Below are 26,827 nucleotides of genomic sequence, written 5' to 3'. Positions count from 1 at the left end.
TGAGTGAGTGAGTGAGGGAGGGAGAGCTCAGTGGTTTGAGTATTGGCCTGCTAAACCCAGGTCTGTGAGCTCAGTCCTTGAGAGGGCCATTTAGGGATCTAGGATAAAAATCTGTCTGTGGATTGGCCCTGCTTTGAGCAGAGGGTTGGACTAGATACCTCCTGAGGTCCCTTCTAACCCTGGTATCCTATGATAGGATCACCAATGTTCAGAGGAAACTAGCACAAGCTGGTCCCATGGTGTAAGGGTTGGCATGCTGAAATCTGAGTTCAAATCTCAGTGGAACCTTGTGGTAAATCCCTGGAGATCCAAGTGCTTTCCTGTCTCCAGCTGTATAAGAATGAGTTGTTTACCTTGTGCTGAGTGATTCATACCCACTGGAGCCAGGTCTTTGGTTGGAATGGGGTCTAGAAGTGGCTATGGTTTGACTGGGTGTTTGGGATTTCTGATGCCCACAAGTTTGGCCCTTGTGCTTTCTACCACACTTTTCCTCTTGCCCACATGGCGCTTGAAGAAAGGAGTGTCAAGGCCAGGTTTCATAGTCAGGGAAAGGCAGGAGGGAGGCAGAGTCCCAGGCTGGAGCCCAGCACCTCTCCTCCTCTGGGCACCTAGGACAGAGGTGGCTGGTGCTGACAGCTCCAAGGGAAGGCTTAAAAGCCAAGGGTAGGGTAAGAGGAGGGGAGAACCATGCCTATGCGTGGCCAGCAGACAGCCACAGAGACGCCCAGCCAGGCTGCTCCCTGCTTCCTGGCATGCCGAACCCCCACTGAAAACCACCCACAGACCAGCATGCGGGGCGGCTGCTAATGCTTTTTGGCCAACATCAGAAGACGGTAGGAAAGCAGGGCCAGCCCCCCTGGTGGGGCCTCTTACCATTCCCACTCACGGTGCTCACTTGGGCAGTGGGGCAGGAGATTTTACCCCAAGAGGCTTTTCCCCAGCTGTTGAGAAGCAGAGAAACACCCAGGCTCCCAAGGTGCTATGTAGCAACCCCCTCAAGCACAGGGACAGGCGCACACTTGGAAGAGGGAAACTGCTCCACACACTAGCCCGGGCAGCCGCCCATTTTCTTTGGCAAGTCAGGAAGGGCAAAGGCGAGACTGGAAGCACCTGGGGCTCATGCCCCAGCCTTTGTGACACCCAACCCCCAACTCCTTCCCGGGGCTCTCGCTGCAGTCAGAGCATTGGCCTGAGCGGCCAAGAAGAGGTTCCAGCCCTGAAGGGAGCAGGACTTTCAGCACAAAGGTAAAACTGCACAAGCACAACCATGAAGGGACTCAAACCCTCAATTGGCTGATCCAAAGTCAGACGCCTTATCCATTAGGCCACATGGTCACACAGGAAAAGGCCCTCCAGGCACTTCTTTGGAAAAGGCCGACACTGACGCATCCGACGAAGTGGGGATTCAGCCACGAAAGCTCATGCTCCAATACGTCTGTTAGACTGTGAGGTGCCACACGACTCTTTGCTGCTTTTGCAGACACTGTGTTTCTCAGGTCAGCTACTGAGGGGGGCCGAGACTCTCTGGGCACAAGAAGTCGAGTTCCCAGTGAGATGTGAGACTTAATTCTCTGGAGCAAGGTGCAGGGCTTTGGCAGGGAGGCTCAGGCATGGGGGATTGGGGTGCAGCGGACGGACCGGCTGTCTAGGTGCAGAGATTTAGTCTCCCTGAGGAGGAGGAGGGGGAATCCTGCTGACAGGCAGTGGCCAGGGCCGGTGCAACCACTAGGCGAACTAGTCGGCCGCCCAGGGTGCCAAGTGGTTGGGGGCACTAAAAATCGCACTCAGGGGAGGCGGGGGAGTGGAGGTGAGCTGGGGCATGATGGGGATGTGGGGGGGGGGCTGCCTGCAGCAAGTAATGGGAGGGGCACGCAGGGGAACCACTCCGTGTCCCAACTCACCTCTGCTCCATCTTCTCCCCTGAGCACGCCGCCCCCGCTCTGATTCTCCTCCCCTCCCAGGCTTGCGGCACTAAACAGCTGATTGGCACCACAAGCCTGGGAGACGGGAGACGTGGCGAGCTCAGGGGAGAAGGTGGAGGGGAGGTGAGCTGGGCTGGGGAGCTGCTGCAGGGGGCTCTGCCCGGCTCTTCCCCATGGCCCCTGCCCCTGCACTCACTGCATGGTAAGTGGAGTGACCCAGCCCCAGCCTGGTCCACTGCCCTTGCTCCCAGCAACGCTGCCGGCGAGTGCTGTGGGGCGGTTCCCCCTCCCCCAAGCTTGGGAGCCAGGGGAGCAGAGCAGGCTGGGGCCGCAGGTCTCTGTGGGGGGAAGCAGAGGGGGGCTGGCCCCAGGCCATCGTGGGACATGGGGGGCTGGCTACTTCCTGCGGGAAGTGGAGTGACCCAGCCCCAGCCTGCTCTGCTCCCCTGGCTCCCAGGCTTGTGTTGGTGTTGGCTGGATTTGTGCAGGTGTTTGTGTATATTAGCAATTGTGTGTATGTGGCTGGATTCATGCATGTGTTTGTGTATGTTTGCAATTGTGTGTGTGTGTGCGCATGCTCTGCTGCCCTCTGCCGGCGCGACAACCGTTTCTCTATATGTCACAGCCCCCATACCGTCGACCCCAGTGGTGATTTCCCCATCTTACAAGGGCTGGCTGGCCTGACCTTTCTCCCCTCTGCGGAGTGTGGTGGGGCTGCAGCTCACCCCCTGTGGGGCAGGAGGGCCCAGGTGCAGGGCACTGGGCTCCAATGCACCTGGAGAGCAGCTCAGGTGAGGTGGGGCAGGGCGTGTGGTGTCCGTTCTGTGTTGCCTGGTGCTGGGCCATTGCACAATCCCCAGCCACACCGCACAGCGCGCCCCGAGACGGGGCAGGGGGCCAAGCAGATGATCCAGCATGAGGGGATCATTCTCATTGGTAGCCGTCCAGTGGCAGTGAGTTCCACAGGCCTCGGCACAGGCTGTGTGGGGCAGGAGGTCCTTGTATTTGGAGCAGTGGGAGTGAACTGCATGCAGTTGTGTCTCTGAGCACAATTGTGAATATTATGGTGTGTGTGTGTGGGGGGCGGTGATTGTTTCTCTCTTTGGGGGTTGGGCTAGCATGTCCCTCTGAGTGTGTTGTGTGTGAGTGTTCTTGGGATTGTGTGAGTCCCTTTGTGTGTGTGTCACTGGCTGCAGAATACAAAATCCTGCAAAGCCATTTCCTACTGGTTAGCCCAGCAACACATTGCTACAAACAGTGTCACACACACACACACAAACACACACAGAGCGGGGCTCAGCCCCACCAGCAGGGGGCAGCAGGACACACATGTCTCTCCTGGGCCAGCTTGGACAATTTCCCATCACGACCCGGCACAGTGCTGGTGCCCCCACACGGGGGTGGGCAGCGACCGGGCGGGGGGGGGGGGCAGATGTGCTGGATTCAGAAGGAAGCACTTTGGGAAAATCAGTCACGGCCCTTAGCAGAGCTGGGACACAGACCCAGTGACCCCTGCACCACCCTGGGAGAGGAGTGGGGTCTAGTGGTCAGAGCAGGGAGGGAGCTGGGCACCAGGACCCCTGGGTTCTATCCCTGGCCCAGGGAGTGGAGGGGGTCTAGAGCAGGGGGACTGGGGGCCAGGACTCCTGGGTTCCATAGGGGAGACTGTTTTTTCTTGTGCTTCCCTCCCTAGTGATCCCAGCCCAGCCCCCTAGTGGAGACTGAGCAGAAGTGGGGGGAGTTGTTCTCCGACTTTGGACTTATGATTCAAACCCCTCCCCCAAGGACTGTGACATCATGAAATCTGCCCCCCCCAACACAGAGAAAACTGGTGGGATTCTGTCCACACGCAGAGAATTCTCTCCGCGGGCTCCTGCGGTTCCTCTCGCTGCTCTCCGTCCTGCCGCCAGACACTGCTCATCTGCATAACCCCGCCCATGGACACGCGACACCTTCTGTCCTGCTGGTTTCAAGTGAGTGAGTTGCCCTGGGGGAGTGAGCAGGTCCCAGCACGTCACAGCCCCAGCCAGGGCCGGCTCCAGGCACCAGCTCAGCAAGCAGGTGCTTGGGGCAGCCCAGGGGAAGGGGCGGCACATCGGGCTCTTTGGCAGCAATTCAGCAGTGGGTCCCTCGGTCCCTCTTGGAGGAAAGGACCTGTCACCGAATTGCTGCCGAAGAAGAAAGTGGCGCAGATTTTTTTTTCCTGCTGCTTGGGGCGGCAAAAACCCTAGAGCCGGCCCTGGCCCCAGCACACATCACAGCCCCTGCACACGTCATAGCACGTCACAGCCTGGGGCAGGGAGATATTGGGGAAGAGGATGAGGGGAGATGGGGGGAAAGAGCCAGCTCCATAGAGCCCTAGAGGCAGCAGGATATGGGGGGGCAGGAGAGGGGATGGAGGGAGGAGAGACCCATCTCCTTGGACCCCCAGAGGTGGGAACTGAGGGGAGAAGGGGGGAGGGAGGGATCCAGCCCTATAGACCTGTAGGGGCAGGGAGCTATTGGGGGCAGGAGGGGAGAAGGGGGTTGGCAGAGACCCAGCCTGGGGTGCAGGGGAAATGGGCTGGTTTAGAGGGAACTGGGGAGAAGAGACACATGGGGGGATATATGTTGGGACAGGGTAACTGACTCACTCCGAATACATGCAGAGCAGAGCAGGGCAGGGCGGAGGCAGATCATGCTGGTCCCAGGGTAATTTCGGGGGGTTCTGATGCCCCACTCAGCCGGGGGGCTCCCCTCTGGGCTGAGGAGCCCTGGGGTGGGGCGGGTGCAGGGGCTGTGTGTGTGTGTCAGGCTGGGGGAGCTGCCTGGGCAGAGGGGCTGGAACTGGCGGGGCTGACCACGTAAATTATCCTGATCTAAGCGCCATTGTAGAGAACACAATGTTGGCACAGCACTTCCTGGCAGCCAGAGACTGCGCTTTCTACACCTGCTCCTGTGGATGTGGCCTCTCTCCTGATTCCTGAGGAAAGGAACCTTTCCAGGAAATGGCCACAGCTTCTGGGAATCCGCATGTGGCTGGTGGACAGAACGAGGAATCATTTGGCTCCTGGCAACTTAAAAGCTGAGCGCCCAAACAAGGGCTTGAACTCAGGCCCTCAGATTAAGAACCTGATGCGTTACCAACTGAGCTACCTGGGCTTGGTAAGAAACAGCTTCACCGTTCACCACAAGAGTGAGCAGGCAGGCAAAAGAGAGGCCAAAAAAGTCCCAGGAACCCCTCCCCTTTTTCTGCACAGCCACTGCCTGTCAGCAGGATTCCTCCTCCTCCTCCCTCCTGTGCCTCAGTGCAACTAAATCTCCGCACCTGGACAGCCGGTCCGTCCGCTGCACCCCAATCCCCCATGCCTGAGCCTCCCTGCCAAAGCCCTGTACCTGGCTCCAGAGAATTAAGTCTCACGTGTCACTGGGAACTCGACTTCTTGTGCCCAAAGAGTCTCGGCCCCCCTCAGCAGATGACCTGAGAAGAACAATATCCGCCTTTTCCAAAGAAGTGCTTGGAGTAGCCTTTTCCCATGTGACCTAATGAATAAGGCGTCTGAGTGTGGATCAGAAGATTGAGGGGTCGAGTCCTTTGGTGGTTGTGTTGCTGCAGTTTTACCGTTGTGCTGAACGTCCTGCTCCCTTCAGGGCTGGAACCTCTTCTTGGCGGCTCAGGCCAATGCTCTGGCTTCAGCTAGAGCCCCGGGAAGGAGTTGGGGGGTGGGCGTCACAAAGGCTGGAGCATGAGCCCCAGGTGCTTCCAGTCTCGCCTTTGCCATTCCTGACTTGCCAAAGAAAGTGGGCGGCTGCCCAGGCTAGCGTGTGCGCCTGTCCCTGTGCTGGAGGGTACTTGCTACATAGCGTCTTCGAAGCCTGGGTGTTTCTCTGCTTCTCGCCAGCTGGGGAAAAGCCTCTTGGGGTAAAATCTCCTGCCCCACTGCAAAAGTGAGCATGGAGAGTGGGAACGGTAAGAGGCCCTACCATGGGAGCTGGCCCTGCTTTCCTACCATCTTGTTACCTTGGCCACAGAGCATCAGCAGCCGCCCCGCATGCTGGTGACCTTCAGTGGGTGTTTGGCATGGGAGTTTGCCAAGAGGAGGAGAGGTTGTTGCTGGGTCACTTTTACAGATGCCCCTTCCCTGGTACTGCCCTTGCTCAGCTGCACAGAGGAGCTTCCATCCCCAATCCCTGCCTGTCACTGCCCAGCAGCCCTCTGGCACCATTCCTGAGGGTCACCCTGCCTTGCTCTCTCCCTGCCATGTTGGGAAAGACAGCTCCCATCTCTCCTTGTTAAAGGTCAGGTGGGCCAACTAGGGGCAGAAGCCCATTCTATGTTTTCCTACTGCAGAGCCCAAACTCAGGGACTCACCTTGGGTGCAGGCACTGCTGTGCTCCCAGAAAACAAGCCACCCCTGCACAAAGAGGGATGAAATGGTCTGCCAAAGCCTGGGATTGAACCAGGGACCTTTAGATCTTCAGTCTAATGCTCTCCCAACTGAGCTACTTTGGCAGCTGCATTGAAGTATTTTGGCCTGTTGCTTCTCTGTGTGGGATGTTTTTGTCAGCAGTTGCACACAAAAAGGACAGGAAAACGAACGGCTGCTCCACACCCCCACCGGAGGAACCCGGCACCCTTAGCTGTGGGGAGTAAGAAGTGGCTGTTGGCTAACAGGGCCTGTCCCCGAGGAGCTGGAACAGCAGCTGCCGCCTCCCCCTGGCTCCAGGCTGTGGGAAATGCTCATTGCCTGGCTGCATGGGCGGCTGCTGCTCCGTGCTCTGGAGAGCGTCTGTATTGCTCTGTCAACTCCCATCTTCACTGAGCCAGTCTGGTAAGGTCCCAAGTGCCCCCTCCGGCCTGGCAGCAGACGTGCAGACATCAGCCCCCCTGCCAGCCCCACAGGCAGCAGCGGCGCCAGCCCCCCAGCACCACAGGGGCACTCGATGCACTTCCTGTGGGGAAATGGCTCCTTGGCGTCCAGCTGCTAGAGTGAGAGCCAGGAGAGAGCAGTGTCTGGCTCACCGTGGGGGAGAGAAGAGACCTGGTGAGTGTGGATCTCCCTCAGCCTCCCCCGCAATGCTAGTCACTTCTATTGTCACTGTGATAGTTAGTGCTTCCCATCAGGGCCACCCGCAACAACTCCTCCCCTTCCTTCCAAGGCCCTGCCCCCACTCCACCCCTTCCCCCAAGCTCCCACCCCTGTCCAATCTCTTCCCAGCCTGCACCTTCCTGCCCCATTCCTCTCCCTCCCCCACCTCTTCCTCTCCCTGCTCCTCCCTCTCCCCGCCCAGCGCCTCCTGCACCCCACTGAACAGCTGATCACTGGCAGGTGGGAGGTGCTGAAGGGGAAGAGGAGAAGCTTGTCAGCAAGGCCTGTAGTGGGGCGGGGGAGCTGGCTGCCAGTGGGTGCTGAGCACCTATTTTTTCTCTGTTGGTTCTGCAGCCCCGTAGCTCCCATGGAGTCGCTGACTTGGCTCCTGTCACACTCTAGAGAGAGGAGCAGAACCAGGGCTGATCTATGGGGCACCAGGTGAGTGGCAGAGGCTTCAGTTGCTGAGAGGTTGCCTGACCCCTCAGGGACACAGTGTGAGGTGGTGTCCCAGGGATCTCTATGAAAGGAGCAGAACAGGATTTACATGGGGTGGGGAGAGGGTGAGAGTGTCTCAGGGGGTTGTACAGAGGTATTGCCCGGGTGAGGGACTGGCTAAAACACAGGCCTCGCTGTGAGCAGGATTTGAACCTGCGCAGGGGAACCCTATTGGATTTCAACTCCAACACCTTAACCACTCGGCCATCACAGCTGTGAGCACAAAACTACCCCAATGCCAGAGAAACTGGTAAAGAATCCCAATGCCCAGGTGTGAAGTTATCTAACTACAGAATTCCCACATAAACCTGGCTCCCAAAGCACAGGGGATTGGGGTTTGTTCTCTTTGCTTAGCCATGTGCAGTCGCACAGAGGCGCGTTTAAAGTGTCCGTCCACAGGCGGGAAGGGAAATGATTCTCAACTTGAAGCTTGATGTGAATGAGGATGTCTGGACCACAGGGCCAGGGACTGGCTTTTGCTATAGAAACCAGTGACACATGGAGCCAGGCTAAGGAAAATGTTTCCTGGAGTCAGTAACTGGAATAGCAGCAGTATTGTGCAGAGAAATGTCTCACAAGAGGAGTCAGCGCATTGGTGGTTCGGTCCCAGCAGTCACAGCGACGGCAGGGGAGGTCTAGCTTTGGTTTCTGGCCAATAGAGGGATGAGTTTTATTGTCTCAAAATTACAGTAGAAAAATTCAGCCCCAAACTGGGTGTGGTGGGGGTTTCTCTGGTTTGGTTTGTTTTTCTCTTTTGAAATGTCCTTGATCATTTTTCTGGAAAAACTATTTGGACAAGGCCAAGGAAGAGTTTGAACAATTACAAATCTCCATGGGAGTGAGGGGGTCCCTCAGCACGGGGGGAGGGTGGAGATTTTCATGGAGGGGAGTTGAGGAGATAAATTAGAGGCTTTTGCTCCAGCAGAGGGAGCGGCTTGGCAGGTTCATTTCTACCAAGTGAATCCCCCGCCCCCCACACACACACGTTGCTTCCCTGCTGCTGCTGCCCCAGCTCAAACCCCACTGTCACCCCCAGCATGTGACCTACAGCTTCCTGCTGACAAAGCCCTTATCTATCAGAGACAAAATCCCCTCGTCTGCCCCTTCTCCCAGCTGAGCCCTCCCCCCCAAGAGCCCAGGACAACCCCGACCTAGCCATGCCAGGGGGTCGGGCTTAATCCTCAAGGCCAAGCACAAAACCTTCAGCCGGGCACGTTTCGCTCCCTTCCCACCTCGGCCCAAGCGGCAAGGGAGAAACGGAGGAGACACGCCGGCTGGAAGACGCTTCCCTCCCACGTCTCTATAGCCTGCTGTGACGTTATTAATATAAACTGGGACCGTAGAGATCATTGTTGCCACCACTGTTATATATGTGCAGCAAATATTGTGCAAAGGTTGGCGTGTGAGGTGTCTAGGACAAGGTTATGACTGGCTGGTTATAATGATGCTGGCTGTACGTGTGCACCATTTTTGTATTTGAAGTTATGAATATGGGCTATGTACTTGTATCTCAAATGTATTTGATTCCCAGTAGCCTCAGTGTCGTCAGCCCCCAACTCCTTCAGGAGCCCATAGCAAAGAGACCCCCCCGCCCCACTGTCCTGGACTCCCTGGGAGGTGCCTCCCACCCCCCACCCAATGGAGCACCAAGGATTACAGTGGCAGCATCTAGTGACAGTGGGGTTCAGTGGCTCAGGCCAGACACCTGAGCTGGGGACACGCCCCCATAGCACTGCTCGAGGGCCTGGGCCTGGGGTGTTCACAGCCCCCTCCTCACCCCTCCCTGAGCCCAGCCTGGCTCCTCACCTGGAACAAAGCAGAAGCGTCCGTCAGCCTGTCAGCCTTGCTGCTGTCTGAGTCCCAGGCGCTGTTGCTGTCCCATGGGGAGCGGGCCGAGCTGCTGGGGCTGGGAGAGGGATCCTCCACCTCCTGCCCTGGGAAGGCTGGAAGGTCCCACTGACCGGGCAGGGCGATGCCTCCTGCTGGAAATGGGGGCTGGGCTCCTGGGGCCGCTGCTGCCCACACAACAAGCCCTGGAGCCACCCTGCCCGGTTCTGCTCCTGGGCTGGGTCCTGCCTGCCCAGCCGCATCCTGGCCCAGCTCCATTTTGGCCTGGCCGGTGCCTCTCCCACCTCGGCGCCTGCGCCGGGAGCAGGTTTCCTCTTCCAGAAGGCTGGGAACTTCCACCTCCTGGTCCGGCCGGGAGCTCCTTCCCCGCCAGTGGGGACGGAGGGGCCGCTCCGCTCCTGGGGAAGATGGCAGCTGCTTCCCTCAGGCTCTGGGGCCACTGGCAGAGCCTTCTTCCTGAACATCCTAAGGAGCCTGGGAGTCTGGGGTCAGGGCAGCCTCTCACTAACCAGCCTGTTTGGTCTCTCCCCATCCCTGCCCCAGCCAGAGCAGCTCCTCCTCCCCCCACAGGGGTGCAGGGAGTGCAAGCTACACACATTGGCAGGAGTTCATTGCATGATCTGCTCCCCCTCAACGTTCCCCCTCCTCATCCCTGGGGCTGCAAGAACCGGGGAGTCTCGTCCTTTTCGAGCACTGGGGTCAGTCACAAAGACCATCAGTCACTTTGAACAAGCAGCTCCCTCCTGCCAGCCCAGGACACACTCACACCTCCCCCCCACAACCCCGCCCAGGCTAGAGAAGGAACAGAACCCAGGTGTCCTGACTTCTCCTGGGAAACCATTCCCCACTTCAAAGTCCCTCGGCATAGCAAGGCCAGGGCCCCCTCGGTTCCCATTGATTTCCATGCTCAGCAGCTCCCCGGGTCTGGCCCAGCTCAGAGACTCTCAGCCTGGGGAACAGTCTCCCACAAGGGAAGGGCTGGGAGCCCCATTGCTGGGACCTTGCCAAACACACTGGAGACGGCTCTGGAGAAGCACCTCCCCAGTCTGAGAGCGAGGGGCTCCTGGGGGCTGTTTGCAAATCCAATCTCCTTTGGGAGAGATTCTCTCCCCCTCTTTCTGCCTCTCCCCAGACAGACAGGGGACACCACCGGGGAACCCTAATGCCACTCACTTGCTCTGGTGACGGAGCGATGGATGGAGGATGTTCAGTGTCATCCCTCATCCTTCTCCTCACTCTCCAAGCCCAAGGCAGGCTGGAGGGTGGGGGACCTGAGGAGTTACCCTGCCCACCCAGCAGGCAGGGTGATGACACCGGGTGATCGGCTGGCTGGGAAAACAAGAGTCTGTCTCATTGCCAGGGAAAGGAGAAACTTGACCAGCAGCAGGGGGTGTAGAACATCACCCTAGTGCGGGGGTGACAGCGCTCCGGGATCCTGAAATCCCAGCACTTTACACACCTTCCTGGAGCCTCCCAACCCCCCTGGGCTGTCAGGACTGCGCCCCCAACCCTACTGATGAGAAACAGGCCTGGGGAGGGGAATCTACTGGCTCAGGGTCACACCAAGTGTCAGAAGGATGGGTGGGACCCAGCAGTCCTTCTCTCCAGGCCCCTTTGCTAACCACTGCTGCACACTCCCTCCCACAGCTGGCAATTACAAGCAGCCCTCATGGCCGCTCCCCCTGCCTTTGAGAGGGAGTGTGCTCTGCTGGAGTGACTGGAACAGGGGATTGGGAGTTAGGACTCCTGGGTTCCATTGCTGGGGATTTAGTACTTTCCCGCTAGTGGAAAGTGCTGGGAGAATCCCCCAGCCAAAGTTGCTGTGACAGCGCTAAGCAGCATCTGACCATTCAAGGGTGGAGCGCACGGCCCAGGAGGAGGAGTGTTTGGCTCTGGGGTTTCACTTCAGCCCAGTCTAGAGAGAGGGGCCCAGCCATGGAGTTAGGCTCAAGTCTTCAATTCGTTAAGGGCGTTTTGAATTCCAATCCTGTGCTCCAAAGTGCTTGGTGTCAGTTGCAAATTTTAGAAGCATGTTCTCCACTCCATCTTCCAAATCATTCATGAAAATATTGAATAGTACCGGACCCCGGACCGATCCCTGCCGGACCCACTAGGTGCACCCTCTCCATTGGACAGCCAGACATGGAGAAGGGCGCTTGGAGTCTGGGCTTTCAACCAGCTCTGCACCCACATGACACTGATGGCATCTAGACCGCATTTCCCTCCTTTGCTTGTGAGAATGTCCTACGGGACTGTGTCAAAAGCCTTAGCAACACCGAGATAGATCCCATCTACTGTTTACCCACCTCCACTAGGCCCGGAACCCTGCCAGAGAAGGAAAGAGGATTTGTTTGAAATCATTTGTTCTTGACAAATCCATGCTCACTCGTCCTAAGAACCAAAGTGTCCTGTAGGTGCTGCTGACAAACTGATTGTTTAAGAATGTATTCCAGTATCTCCCCAGCTGTGGAAGTGAGGCTAGCTAGTCTGTAAGTCCCAGGGGTCCCTTTGTTCCCCTTTCAAAGATGGGTTCTGTCTTGTTCATGGATGGGAAGATGTTCTTTTTCAGGGATCTCAGACGAGAACTGGGGCACAACGCCTGGTTTGTTAAGGCCACAAAAACAGAGGCAGGAATCTCTTCTCTCCTGCTGGCAAAGAACCCCAGGTACCTAAGAGACAGGGACTCACATCCCTGAATGGGCTTTAAAAAACGCAATGGTTAAAAAGTTTGGCTCTGACCATTTCTTGTTTCCACAGACTAGACATCTGAGCAAACTTTAAAATTCCTTGGTGCTAAACACCGTGAAACTCCCCTTTCTCCTTCACAGAGGGCTTTAACACCCCTTATCTCACTCAGGCTCACAACTGCCCAGAGTTCAAGAATTGTCCCTGTTCCCATTGGACAGTTGGGGAGAAGCCTGAGGTGCAGAGAAGGGAAGTGACCTTCCCAAGGGCCTACACAGCAAGGCGGTGGCAGAGCCAGAAAGAGAAGCCACGGTCCTGACTCCTGTTCCAACTGACAACAAATCCCCAGAGGCAGGGATAGTGGCCAGGAATCGAGATAGTGGGGAAATTTCATTGAAACTATTTCTGTCAGAAAATCCCTTTCAGGCTAAACCAGTTTGTTTCTCGAAATCAAAACAAGTGGGATGAAAGTTCTTTGCAAAAATATTTTGTTGCAAAGCAAAAGCATCTCCTGTTTGTCACAGTGTGTTAAATTGTCTCGTCGCACACAAAGAGGAGACACTTAGATCTCAAACATTAGATAAGATGCTTCAGTCTGAGCTAAGTCGTTGCTGCTCTTAACAATTTCAAAATAAAAAATAACAAATCAAATAGACTATTTCAGCTATTCTATTATGTCATAATCTGCTCTGAGTAAATGTGATAGGACACCGCATATTATGCACTACTCCTAGTGACACTCTCCAATGGATCCCCACCCACCGTGAGGTAGGTAGGAGCAGATCATTATTATCCCTACTTGAAAGAGGGAGAAGCTAAGGCTGAGAAAGGATAATTGACTTGTCTTAGGTCACACAGCCAGCGAGTGGCAGAGTTGGGAATAGGACCCAAGAGCCCTGATTTTCAAACTAACCATCGGATGTTGAATTTCACACATTGAATGACCTGAATAAAGTGCTCTCAGATGAGCTCCAGACCAACAACAGTGCACAGGAATTATTCAGCAAGTATTTGAGGAGAATTGCAATGTTAGAGAGAATCATGAACTGCTCAGAGACCATTAATGCAGAGAAGCAGCAAAATTCATCAAACATAGAACTGGTTCTGACTTATTTCCTTGGTCTTAAAAGAGAACAACAGGGACCTGAGTCTCCTCCCTGTCAATAACCCCCTGCTCAGCCAATCAGGGTAGAGACTGAGGACGAGAGGCTAAGGGTTCTCACCAGAGAGCCCAAAGGATGGCCCAGCTCACCGGTGGGGATCACTGCCTGAGCACTATTTCAGCCCCACATTTTTGGGTGGACCTCCCACAGTGGGAGCTGCAGAGCACTCCCATAACACACATACACACACATATAGACACACACACCCCTCTCTCCTGGTGTTGGGAGGAACAGGAGAAAGGACAAAAGAAACAAGAGAGGAACAGAAAGGAGGGAGGGATGGATGGAGGAACAGGTGAAACAAAAAGGACAAACCCTAATGTCCCCAGTGATTCTAAGGGACAAAATCCCAGGTGCGGAATAAAATTCTGCCTCCTTAAGCTTGTGTTTTCCATGCCTAGAATTCAACTGTCACCAGATGGATCAGACTGATCAGGTTTCAAACCTCGAGGAGGCTCTTACCTTCTAAACAGGGATGTCTGTTTTCTAGTAAAATCAGGCAAAGGGAAGGAGAAAACTCTAAAGAGGTTCCCCCTGGCACTCACGTACGTGAACCCGAATACTCTCTCAGTCCTCAAAGAGACCTGGAGAAGGAGACTTGCTGAAGCAAAGCCACAGGGTCTCTGAGGTTTCCCTGGCCCCTCGCCCCTGTCCTGCCTGGCTGATGTCAGCATCTCTCTGTGAGGTCACCACCTCCCCACCACCTTTGACCAATAGTCTGAGGTCCTGCAAAAGGCCTTTGTGATGTCACTGCCACACCCCTCCCTTGCTGTGCTAATGTCCTGCCCCTGGCCAGGCACTTTGCAGGTTTGAGCTACTCCCTGTGGTTCACCCCACTCAAGGAGCATTCGTTCTAGGAAGCAAGCCGGCTAGACAGGAAAACATCAGACGCTGCTGCTCCCAATGCTACACTCAGTTTTAAAGAAATTAGTCGAGTTTATGGCCAGGAGAGACCATTAGAGCATCTAATCTGAACCCCTGCATATCACAGGTATGACACAATAGCTACTTTTGGGGCAAATACATTCCAGAAAGGCATCTAGTCTTCATTAAATGACATCAAGAGATGGAGAATCCACCACTTTCCTTGGTAGCTTGTTCCTGTGGTGAATCATCCTCGCTGTTGAATATTTGTGCCTTAGTTGTAATATGAATTTGTCTCTTTTCACCTTCCAGCCATTGGGTTTTGTTATGCCTTACTCTGATCGATTAAAGAGTCCTTTAATACCCAATCTTTTCTCTCCATTAAGGCCCTTCAACACTTCAATGAGGTCACCTTTCAATCTTCTTTTGATAAGCTAAACAGGTTGAGCTCTTTCAATAGCTCCCAGAAGGCATTTTCTCCAGCCCTCAGAACATTTGCCCCCCACCTCCCCGGTGGCCCTGCCACTGGGCGCGGGGCTTTCTTAGGTGCGGGGCCCGGTTCTGGGGAATTGGCCTAAAGCTGGCCCTGTTCGGGGCCGGGGGCAGGGGGTGTAAGGCTTTCCCAGGTGTCCTGCTAAGGTGACTCACTACAGGAAGCTCCTGGCATGGAACAGAGGTGCTGAAAGGTCCAAGGTCAGTCCCAGGAGGTGCTGAAGGCAAGGAGGTTTCCCCCAGTGACAGCGTCCCCTGGGCGGTGTCACACTGATGAGGCTCTGCCTGGGTTTGGTTCAGAGCTGTCCCAGAGCACGGGCCTGTGTCAGCCCCAGCATGTGACCTGCAGGCTCCACTCTGGCAAAGCTCCCTGTCCCTGGGCTTTGGCACCACTAGCCCCTGCTTGGTGACTAGGGGTCAGTTTAGGGGAGTGATTCCCAAAATGTGGGACATGCCTCCTAGGGGGGCTCAGAGGAATGTTCATGGGGGCACCTCAGGGTTGAGCCAGCCCCCATGGAGGGCAAGGAGGGAGCAACACTCAGCCCCACTCTGTCCCAGCTCTTCGCCCACCCTACCCTCAGCCTGAGCCTGAGCCCCCGGCCCAGCCGTGACCCCCTTACCTGTGTCTGCACCCCTCTCCCCAGCAAGCCACAGCCCCACTCCCAGCCCTGGTTCTCGACCGCAGCTTCTGAGGGGGCCTTGGCCATGGCTAGGAGGGCACCGTGTGAAAAGTTTGGGGACCACTGGTTTAGGGTGACGTCCTCAATTGCTTCTATGCAGTCCAATAAAAGCTATTCCTCACCCACCTACCCCTCCATCAGGACAGACTAGGTATGTTCTGCTGCCCTTCACTCATGCAGGAAGGATAATAACATTTCATTCCACTCAATCCTAAAGTGATTTGTAACCCGCCACCAGCCAAAACTGGTCATTTTGGGAAAGTGGCCCCATCATGCTGCATAGCTACGCAGAGTAGGTGTGTCTATGCAAACACGGTCTGTTCCTGAAGTCTTTCCCCCAGCTCCTCACTAGATGTGAGGGGGGAGCTCATTCAGCACCTGCGTCCACTTAGTGTTTCAAAACTCCTTATTGTCCCTATCTCTGCTGGCCTTAGATTTCTCCTCCTGTCTATGTTTAAGCAGTTCTGATGAGGTGGCCGAGTGGTTAAGGTGATAGACTGCTAATCCATTGTGCTCTGCATGCATGGGTTCAAATCACATGCATTTAGTCTTCACCCCTCCTTTATAGACAACCATCTCTCCCATTGGTACAATAAACAGACCCAACAATGTTGCATCTTGCAAACAAAAACCTTCTCAGGATCTCAGAACTCCCTTGCTTTAAATTAAATGTCTAAATCCCAGATTTCTTAAAAAAAAAAAAGAATTCTCTAGTCCTGTATTTCTTGGTTTTTATCTCAAAAGGGAACATCCTCATCATCTCCCCCAAACACCCTGGGACCTGCCGAAATAATTAAAATACCCCCATCCTGAGCAAGGCCAGAACAGTGAACGAGAGCTAGTGTCTAGGCCAAGCTGTTCTGAAGGAGGCAACTCAAACATTTTCTCCCTGCTTCCCTTGGCAAGGTCTGACTGAGAAAACAAAATCCCCCAGACTGAAAATTTTCTGCTGAAACACCAATACTAGTCTGGTTGGGGACTTTGATATGAATGTATTATTATTATTATTATTATTATTCTCTTCTGATTTATCTCAGTTCAGTGTTTGTCCTCCGGATGTGTTTACAGATATTGAGTTGTGGGGGAGAAAGGCCAATTCATAATGTCTCTACCCCCCTTTCATAGTGTCTTCCAACTTGCTAGGAAGCTCCTTTGCTACGATGTGAATCAAGCAGTGTCCATTGTCGCTGTGCTATCTCGGAGAAGTCTGCATTGTACACGGTTCCTGGGATAGTCCTTGGGAGTGTGAATCCCTTCAATGGGCCAGCAGCGAGTCCGGCTCCTCCCTTGTCGCACCTGAAAGGCTGGTGGGGGGCATTTCCCCACCTCATAACATATCTCAGTAACACACACAGAGCAAAACTTCATAACTTCCCAACCAATGCGAGCACATACAATCCAACACGATGTTAATGTACAACAGATCAAGACTTTTGAAATGACACCTCACCAGGCAGACTTTGTACAAACCATCTCATCATTATATGAGAGTGGTGAGTATGGGGCTTGCAGGGTGCTGCTTTGAGCACAGCGTGCCACACCTGAGCTTATATTGCAATGGAGACGTACCTTAGAGTCCATCTCTCCTGGGATAAAGATGGCAGCAGGGCTGGCCTGGGTCATCTGACTTGGGCTCATGGAGCTAAAGCTGAGGGGCTAAAAACTGTGGTGCAGATATTTGTGTTCACACTGAAGCCTGGGTGATCTCCAGGTCCTGCAGACATCAAAGGATGAGGAATTCTGCACACAGAGAGGACCCTGCTAGTGGAAAATGCCGTTGGAAAAGCCCCTTCTGTCACCAGCTGTGGTCGTACAGTGCTCAGTGCTCTGCGTTGTGGCCTCAAGAGCCATGGATGCAAGTTGAGTTACGATGACCTTTTCCTTGTCCACGTTTCTTAGGTGCCTCCTTCCGACACTTTCAGAAAAAACGACCTGTTTCTTTTGAAAGCATCTGCACTGCAAGGCAAAGGCATCTTCTCTGTTTCCTCAAAAGATTGACCAAAAGGTGGGAAGAGCAAACACATTTGTTAAGGCACCACTGGGTGCTGCATCCCTAACCTCCACTTTACCTGGCAGGTGCCTGGCCCAGCTTAGCCACAGTGCTGCTCTCTGGGACTTTTCTCCCAGCTGCTCCATTTTTCATCACTGACAATCAAAAGGAAGGTGACATGACCTCTGTGTGTGGACATCCCCAGCGAATCACAAGGACGTGTGGCACAGGCTCTCGTGTTGCAGCAATTGCAGTTGAAGCAACCGCCATGCCAATGCCAGTCACAGCAGCCTTTTCATCAACTCCAGGCTTGTGATTTGATTCTTTCCAATGCTTCTCTCCAAAGAAGCCTTTTCCTTAGCAAGCAATTACTTGGATACCAAGGGAGGTCTCTTCTGTTTCCTAGAAAGACACAGGAAAATGTGAGCAGAGGAGACAAAAGCTATACAACAAGGCACCACTGGGAGTTGAACCCAGGATCTCCTGTTTACTAAACAGGTGCTTTAGCCAGCTAAGCCATGGTACCTGCCTTGCAAAAGGGTTTACAACTGTTCCATTTGATGGTTCAGGATAACACCTGCAAATTCCAAAGTACAGACGTTCCCCATTTCCCTCAAGACTTGCAGACCTTGAGGTGTCTGGCTCTCCGTGCACAGAAAGCCACAGCTGAGTTGACAGAGGGCTTCTAACATGTGCTTCTCCCACGAACCACTGTGATCATATAGTGGTTAGTGATCTGTGTTTCAGTCACAGTAACCTCGGCTCAGTTCTGAGTCATGGTCACCTTTCCTTCAGCTCTAGATTTCTCATTTGCCGCTTTCCAAGTGTGGTGGGGTGGCTGCCCCAAACAAGCAGAAGAAAGATTAAGGCAGCCTTGCAGAGGCTGTGCAGAACCCAGCCTATCAGGAAAGGGCTTATTGGGAGAGCCAATCAGGAGAAGGCTTGCTGGAGCAGCCCATATATAAAGGGCTGCTCAGCACAGCAAGAGTCAGTCACTCCTTGGAGTTTGAGGAGGGAGGATTGGCTGCCCTGAAGGAAGGGCACCATGATCAGAGTAGTGCTGGGTGGGTAAGGGGAGCATGAGTGACCTCCTGGCCGACTGCTGCCAGACTGAGGCCCTGATACAAAGGCGGAGGAAGGTGCTAGGTCTGTGGGGAAGTGGTACAGGGAAACAGATGGCAGGGGTTGGAGGTGCACCCCTTTTGCCTCAGTCACCACTGACACAGGTGGCTACACCCTGGACTGCAGCTGGCCACTGAGGCAAGTGTCTGAGTAGAGGACGGCTGCCCCCTGGAAGGGGGGAGAGACCTGAGTGGGGCACAGCCAGAGGGCTGTGTCCATAAGAGGACATTGAAGTCCTGAGAGTGACATGGATCCTAATGATAGAACAGATGGCAGCCAGATGCCACTAGATGAAGGCGCACCGGGGGACCAGAGCTAATTGCCAGGACGGCCAACAGGAGGCACTGCAGTGGTGAGACATGCTCCATGGCACCAAGACTTAGCCGCAAGGAAGGCTCTCTCTGTCTTGAACCACTACTTAGAAGGATTCTGCTGGCAGGTCTTTTCTTTTTATGAAAAGAGATACAAAAAAGGAGCCAACAAAGACACTAGGTTCAGCAAAGAAGAACTGTCAGGCCAAGCCAGGATTTCCTGGTTACTAGGAAGGCTCTTCAGCCAGCTCTTCCCAAAGACCACTATCCAGAGGCCTTTTAACAGCCACTGCAGATGTTCACCGACAAAGAGATGCCAAAATAGAGTTCTCCACTGCCTTTAGCCATCACACTACCAGGAGTTCTGTGCACAGAGAGGCCCCTGCTGGTGAAAAAAGGCTTTGGTAGAGACTCTTCTGACACCAGCCGTGGTCATATAGCGTTTAGCGCTCCGTGTTGTGGCTTCAGCATCCACAGATGCAAGTTCAGTTGCGGGATGTTTTTCTTGTCTCCACATTCGTCTAGTGGCTCCTTTCAACACTTGTCACCAAAAAGACCTGTTTCTTTTGCAAGCAATGTACAGCTAGGCAGAGGCAATCTTCTCCATTTCCTCAAAAGATCACCAAGCTGCAGGGAGAGGAGACGCATTCAGCCAGGCACCACTGGGTGCTGCATGCTGAATCTCCTCTTTATTCAGCAGGTGTCTGTGAAGGACATAATCTACACCGTGTAGAGGTCAAGCAGAGGAGTTTATTACACACAGCGCTGGCGGAGTGTCACCTTGCGTATTAGGCTCAGAGACACTGTCAGTCAATTGATTACAATAGAATATATAGATTTTCCATGGGCAGGGGAAAGTGACGGGGTAGGCAGTTCAACACCCCAGGATAGGTTCTGCACCAAGACAAGATAGCACAGTAGCCAATGGCTAACAGGTTACATAATGTCTCCACCCATGGTCTCAAGTTAGCAAGTTAACATTTAATGAATAATTTGATAAAATGTGAGTAGTATAAAATATCTATGTTGAAATTCTGATTTGAGGTCCATAGGAAAGGAGCAACTCTTTTGATTGTCCAACAGGTACATTCCTAGGGGTTAAAGCAAAGAACCAGTGAAAGCATATGGCAATAAAGATTGTTTTCTGTGTGTCTAAAGGCAAGGCATTGGTCTCTTGGGAGGGAAGTGGAAAGATGCCATATCTTATACTGACATGTGCCTACTTCTCATAAACTCAAGATTGGATCTGTGGGAAGAACGTCTCTCTACAGAAGAGACTAACAGAATAGGAAAAGGGATTCTTTGCTCAATTTGCAACTCTGAATAAGACACAATCATTTAGTTCTTAGCTCCAACACCTGGCAATTTGCTGACCAGGCCTATCTTAGCAAGCAAGGCTTTCTGTTTACCCAGCTTTCTCTTCGCTGATCACGATTTGCTAGGCCTCTGGTCCCTTGACCATACTCTGGACTTTGGCTCTGGAAAAGAGCTGGCACAATCCATAGATCAGGTTGTTATATAAACTGCACATGGATTTGAACCCTTCACATCCAGTAATGGCAAAGTTCTTGGTTCCGGCTTGTAGCAGTGATGGAATAAACTGCAGGTTGAAATCAAGTCTCTGGAGTACATCCACAGCTGGGATGGGTCAGTCAGTCCTTTGTACAGAGCTTCAGTTTGTAGCAAAGTCCCTCCAGAGGTATGAAGCAGGATTGAAGACAAGATGGAGATGAGGCATCAGCCTTTTATAGTCTCTTGCCATGTAGTTTTTGCTTTCTTTGTCCCAAGGACAGTCTATACAGCACCTGGCATAGAAAAACCTTAGAGTTCTGTCCATAGGCAGGTCCCTGCAGACCTTGCTGAGTCACAAGGCATATCTGACTTCTCTCAGTGGGCCAGTTGTATAGCTGATGGTCCTTAATGAGCCATCAAGCAGGCTAGGCAGAATTGACACCAATTTGTCTGGCTGGAGTATTCCCCGGAAGCAGAGCACAAGTTTGAAATACGGGCAGCATAGAGCCAATATTCATAATGTCAACTACAAAAATGATACACATCTAGAGATAGCATCATTATAATCAGCCAATCAGAACCTCTCCATAGACCCCTTACACGACAACCTTTCTATAATATTGGCTGCAAATATAGAACAGTGGTTGCAACGGTGAGCTATACAGTTACAGATTATGTCAATAACGTCACAGGAGATGACACGGCATCAGTGAGACTGATACTGGAATACTGCCTCCAGTTTTGTTGTCCTCAGTTGAAAAAATGTTGTGAAATTGGAGCTGGGTCAGCAAAGAGCCACCAAATGTTGTGAGGGCTGGAGAAAAATGCCTTCTAGGGAGCTATTGAACGAGCTCAACCTGTTTAGCTTATCAAAAGAAGATTGAAAGGTGACTTCATTGAAGTGTTGAAGGGCCTTAATGGAGAGAAAAGATTGGCTACTAAAGGGCTCTTTAATGTAGCAGAGAAAGGCATAACAAGCCCCAATGGCTGGACGGTGAAAAGAGACAAATTCATATTACAACTAAGGCACAAATATTCAACAGCAAAGATGATTCACTACAGGAACAAGCTACCAAGGAAAGTGGTGGATTCACAATCTCCTGATGTCATTTAATGAAGACTAGATGCCTTTCTGGAATGTGTTTACCCAAAAAGTAGCTATTGTGTCATACAGGAGGCCTGTGATCTGCAGGGGGTGAGATTAGATGCTCTAATGGTCTCTTCTGGCCATAAAGTCGACTAATTTCTGAAAAAATGAGTGTAGCATTGGAAGCAGCGGCTGATGTTTTACTGTCTAGCCGGCTTGCTTCCTAGAACGAATGCTCCTTGAGTGGGGTGATCCACAGGGAGTAGCTCAAACCCCCAAAGTGCCTGGGCAGGGGCAGGACATTAGCACAGCAAGGGAGGGGTGTGGCAGTGACATCACAAAGGCCTTTTGCAGGACCTCAGACTATTGGTCAAAGGTGGTGGGGAGGTGGTGACCTCACAGAGAGATGCTGACATCAGCCAGGCAGGACAGGGGTGAGGGGCCAGGGAAACCTCAGAGACCCCTGTGGCTTTGCTTCAGCAAGTCTCCTTCTCTAGGTCTCTCTTTGAGGACTGAGAGAGTATTCGGCTTCACGGACGTGAGCGCCAGGAGGAACCTCTTTCGAGTTTTCTCCTTCCCTTTTAGTGATTTTACTAGAGACCAGCCATCCCTGTTTAGAAGGTAAGAGCCTTCTCGAGGGAAGGGTGTCATGGGGGTGTCACAGTTCAGATGCCAGTGGCCCCCCATGTAAGGAAGTTCCCACCACCCTGCTCTGTGTTCGCAGGGCGGGAGAGAGCAGCATCCACGGCAGTGATTTGCTCCTGGCTGCCGGAGCAGAGCAGCAGGCTCAGCTGTCAGGACTTCCCAGAGCGATGAAAGGGGAGGGGCCCATGGCTCTGTAGCAGGAATGCAGGGCAGGTGAGTTCACCGCGGGCATTGTGGGATACTGGGAAAGGCCAGTTATGGTGATATAATGAACAGCAGCATTTACTCTGTCACTTTAAGTTTGCTGCAAAAAGCTCTAGACCTCTCATCAAAGTCGTTTTATTTTGTCAGCAAAACAGGGCAGTTTTGTTGCCAGACGTGGCATTGCAGTGTGTGCACCAGCCACAAGCTACCGAGAGAGCGTTGTGTGTTTTTCACACACCTGAGCAATATAATTCTGCTGAAACAACTTTGTAGTGCAGACGTGGCCAAAGCTTTACTCACACACAGCTTGCAAGGAAAATGTCACCTGCTCCTCTGCTTTGGAGAATCCAAAGACAAGCAAAGCTTGTCAGGCCCTGGTAGCGATGGCAGGGAGTCAGGTGTGGGCAGACACTGTGTTTTAGTCACCCACAGGCACCATGGCTTAGCTGGCTAAAGCATCTGTTTCGTAAACAGGAGATCCTGGGTTCAACTCCCAGTAGTGCCTTGTTGACTGGTTGTTGGGGCACCTGCTATTGGCTAATGTCAGAAGACAAGATTCAGAGCTAGATGGGCCTTTGGTCTAGCCCAGTGTGGTTTTCCTTATGGTTTAAATAACACTCACAGGCACTGATAATAGAGTTACTGAAAGATTGGGAGTTAGGAGCAGGTAGGTCAGTGGTCCAGTCCCCACACAGATGACCCCCTCCCTCTGGGACAGGGGCAGTTCTGAGCTCTCACCCAAATGCTCATTGTGGCTGCCAGAATCTGTGGGCAGCTCATTTAGTTTACGGCAAAGGTTGAGTCCTGCTTTGTGCACCGTGTGTGAGAATGAAAATCCTAAACTGCCCTTCGAAATAACGAATGCAGCAGGACGTGTTATTGTCCCTGCCCCAAAGCAGACAGACCAATGGAGAAATGCCGTAGAGTCCAAGGTGATAGTTCCCTGCCATTTTACCTTTTTTGCTGGCTAAACTCCTTCTTATCTGCCCGGCCCAGGCTGTCCTCTGCCTCAGCTGCTGCTCCCGGCCTGCTCTAGAGTCAAACGCGCGGGGCCCCCAGGGGAACAGAGGCTGGGACAGGGCAGCAGCCTGGGCTGGGCTGGGAAGATGCTGGGAGTTCTCGTTCCCTGAGAACTGGCCCGGCTCCCTTCTCAACAGCAAACAAATCAATTCCACGTCCCCTCCCCAGAAAAACCAGCCTGGAGCCAAGAGCAGCAGGGGACGATTCCCTCCAGTTCCCACTGAGGCAGGAGAGAACCCAGGGTGTTTCTAGCAGAGCTTATGGAACTGACGTGGGGAAACCAGCCTTTAATAACAGGCAGTTCCAGTTTAAGCTCAGTGTTTTTAACAATTTCTACAACATTAAATAACCCTTCAATCCTAGTGTCACCATCCATAAAATTGCTTCAGCCTTATAGGTTCCCAAGTGCACAACTAAACATCTCTTCAAATCCAAGGGAGTGGAGATCAGTCAGTGTTCAGAGTCATCCCCCATAGAAGAACCATGTTGTGGTACATACTGGCCCCATCATGTGGACCATGGCCTTTCCCTCCTCTCTGTTAAAAGTTTTGGTATTTTGCACAGAAACTTTCTTCATTTGAGTCTACATTTTCTTTAACATACAGTGCCACTCCCCTCCCCACCCCCCCAAGTATGACCTCCTCTGTCCTTCCGATATATTTTGTACCCTGGAATGATTGTGCCCCATTGATTGCTCTCATTCCACCAGGTTTCTGTGATGCCTATTATGTCAATATCCTCTTTTAACACGAGGCACTCTAATTCACCCATCTTATTATTTACACTTCTAGCATTTGTGTACACGCACTTTAAAAACTTGTCACTGTTTATTTGTCTGCCCTTTTCTGACGTGTCAGATTCTGTTGTGTGTGAATGCTTCTCGTCTGATCTGGCCCCTACTTCATCCTCTTCCAGCCTCTCTTCCTGACTAAAACTAGAAAAAACTATCACTACACTCTCCTCTAAGAGAAGTCTCTGTCTGATCCACGTGCTTCTCTGCAGCCATTGGCTTTCCCTCATCTCTTAGTTTAAAAACTGCTCTGCAACCTTTTTAATGTTAATTGCCAGCAGTCTGGATCCACTTTGGTTTAGGTGGAGCCCATCCTTCCTGTATAGGCGCCCCCATCCCCAAAGTTTCCCCAGTTCCTAATAAATCTAAACCCCATCTCTCTACACCATCATCTCATCCACACATTGAGACTCTGAAGCTCTGGCTGCTTACCTGGCCCTGCACATGGAACTGGGAGCATTTCTGAGAATGCCACCATAGAGGTCCTGGATTTCAGTCTCTTTCCTAGCAGATTAAATTTGGCCTCCAGGACGTCTCACCTACCCTTCCCTATGTCATTGGTATCTACATGTACCACGACCACTGGCTCCTCCCCAGCACTACACATAAATCTATCTAGATGCCTTGAGAAATCCGCAACCTACCCACCAGGCAGGCAAGTCGCCATACGGTTCTCCCGGTTATCACAAACCCAGATATCCTTGTTTCTAATGATCGAATCTCCCATTACTAACAGCTGCCTTTTCTTAATGAGTGGAGTTCCCTCCCCTGGTGAGGAAACCTCAGTGCAAGAAGTTCTTCCAGATAGTGTTGGGGTGAGGGTCCCAACTATGAGAAGCTTTCCCTCTGCTCCCATTGACTGCTCTCATTCCCTGGGCCCATCCTCCTCAACAGTGCGGGGGGACTGTCTGACCGGAGTTGGGACAATTCTATAGTGTCCCGGAAAGCCTCATCAACATACTTCTCTGCCTCCCTTAGCTCCTCCAGTTCCAACACCCTGGCCTCCAAAGCCTCCACATGGTCTCTGAGGGCCAGGAGCGCCTTGCACCAAATGCACACATACATACATAACATAAAAACGGCCGTACCGGGTCAGATACAAAGGTCCGTCTAGCCCAGTATCCTGTCTACCGACAGTGGCCAATGCCAGATGCCCCAGAGGGAGTGAACCTAACAGGCAATGATCAAGTGATCTCTCTCCTGCCATCCATCTCCATCCTCTGACAGACAGAGGCTAGGGACACCATTCCTTACCCATCCTGGCTAATAGCCATTGATGGACTTAACCACCATGAATTTATCCAGTTCTCTTTTAAACGCTGTTATAGTCCTAGCCTTCACAACCTCCTCAGGTAAGGGGTTCCACAAGTTGGCTGTGCGCTGCGTGAAGAAGAACTTCCTTTTATTTTCTTTAAACCTGCTGCCTATTAATTTCATCTGGTGACCCCTAGGAAGCTTCTGTTCATTATGCTGCACTTAAACCTCAGTTTTACTTGAGCAAACAGGAGATATCTGACACTGTGCGTCTGGCTCCTGTGCTCTGTTCCCAAAGTGTTCTGCAGCAGGAGGGTCTCTGGCAGTGTGTGTGTCACTGGCATATTGGGGTGATGCTGAAACAGGGCAGAGTAGGGGTGGAATTGTGGGGCTGGTGTAAACCTTCTCTCTCCATTTCCCCTTCCAAGAACCGAGGGGACAGTAACCCTTACCCAGTGAGGTCACATTCTCATAGTTCTCCTGCATGACATCCCAGTAGAGGGCTCTCTGAGTGGGGTCCAGCAGAGCCCACTCTTCACTGGTGAAATACACAGCCACCTCCTCGAAGGTCACTGGCCCCTGAAAGAGCAAGAGTCCAACACTCAATACCTGCTGCCCCATTCCCAGCCCCACCATTTGTGGGGAGGAGCCCATCAAAGGGAAGCCCTGGGTGGATTGCAGTCAACAAAGTCCCACCCCCCCCCAGCACAGAGCAGCCAGGAAAAAACAGAGTGAGGGGACAAAAAGAGAGCCCCTTATCTCTCCCAGCAGATCCATCACACACCTACTAGCCACAGACTGATAGAGCAGAGGGCCCCTAGCAGGGACCAGGAGAGCTCCTGGTAGGAAGCCCAACACCCTCCTCATTGTGAGGAGCTGGATATGAAGGGAGGGGAATCTCCCCTAAACCTCACTGGTGGGTGCCCCCTTCATATCTCACAGCAGCCGCTGGTTAGTCGGGTCAGGCTCCAGCACTATGAGTCTGGTCAGTTTACCTAGCCCCATTCACGTGGGTTATTTTCTGCTCCACAAACTGGAGCATTTCCACCTCCGAACCTCCTGGGTCTGTTCCTAGAATCTAGGCCACTTATAAAAACTCCCAGCAGGTCTGTCACACCCTGCCCTCCCTTTCTCCACCCTGTGCATTTCCTGTCCTGCTCCAACCTCCAAACCAGACTGTGCAAACCTTCCCAACTCCACTGTATTTGCTGTCCCTCTCCCTCCTGTAGGAACACACCAAACCCCTCCCTCAAAAAAATAATCCCTACCTGAGCTGGCTCCACTGCAGCCATTTCTCTTCCCTGTGTCATGGGAGGATGGGATGGGCTGGAGAAAAACATGGACGTCATTCTGCAGCCCTGGCAGGGAGAGAAGGGCAGTTGTGGAGGTTTCAGAACAGGCTTTAGTTAATTTCACATCACAATTCCCCCAGGCCCTTTCCCTCCAGACAGACATCGTAGACTCTGCCATCCTGGGAAAATGCTCAATCTCTGTATTACAGTGTAGACCTGGCCCCTCCTGCCAGGCTAAGCCCACAGAGACATTTTAACCTTCCTTCTCCCTCCCCCAATCTCATAACTAAGTCTCTGAACACAAGGCTAGAAAAGAGCAGAACCAAAGGAGTCACTGTGGGGGATTCCCTCGGACACTGACCCCCCGGCAGTCACACCC

General features: G+C 52.9%; 4 non-coding genes across 4 annotated transcripts; 1 reads left to right on the top strand and 3 right to left on the bottom strand.

Moving 5' to 3' along the window:
- Positions 1-6,341: 6,341 nt before the first annotated feature.
- On the bottom strand, positions 6,342-6,414 carry TRNAF-GAA. Its single transcript has one exon. It is a non-coding gene; the product is annotated as a tRNA-Phe (tRNA).
- A 1,207-nt stretch (positions 6,415-7,621) lies between these two features.
- TRNAS-UGA lies at positions 7,622-7,703 on the bottom strand. The gene has a single exon. It is a non-coding gene; the product is annotated as a tRNA-Ser (tRNA).
- Positions 7,704-17,663: 9,960 nt separating this feature from the next.
- TRNAT-AGU lies at positions 17,664-17,737 on the bottom strand. The gene has a single exon. It is a non-coding gene; the product is annotated as a tRNA-Thr (tRNA).
- Positions 17,738-22,523: 4,786 nt separating this feature from the next.
- TRNAT-CGU lies at positions 22,524-22,597 on the top strand. The gene has a single exon. It is a non-coding gene; the product is annotated as a tRNA-Thr (tRNA).
- Positions 22,598-26,827: the final 4,230 nt, after the last annotated feature.

Source organism: Mauremys reevesii, linkage group 23, assembly GCF_016161935.1.
Source record: "Mauremys reevesii isolate NIE-2019 linkage group 23, ASM1616193v1, whole genome shotgun sequence".
Taxonomy (NCBI): Eukaryota; Metazoa; Chordata; order Testudines; family Geoemydidae; genus Mauremys; species Mauremys reevesii.
This window is presented reverse-complemented; position numbering and strand designations above follow the sequence as displayed.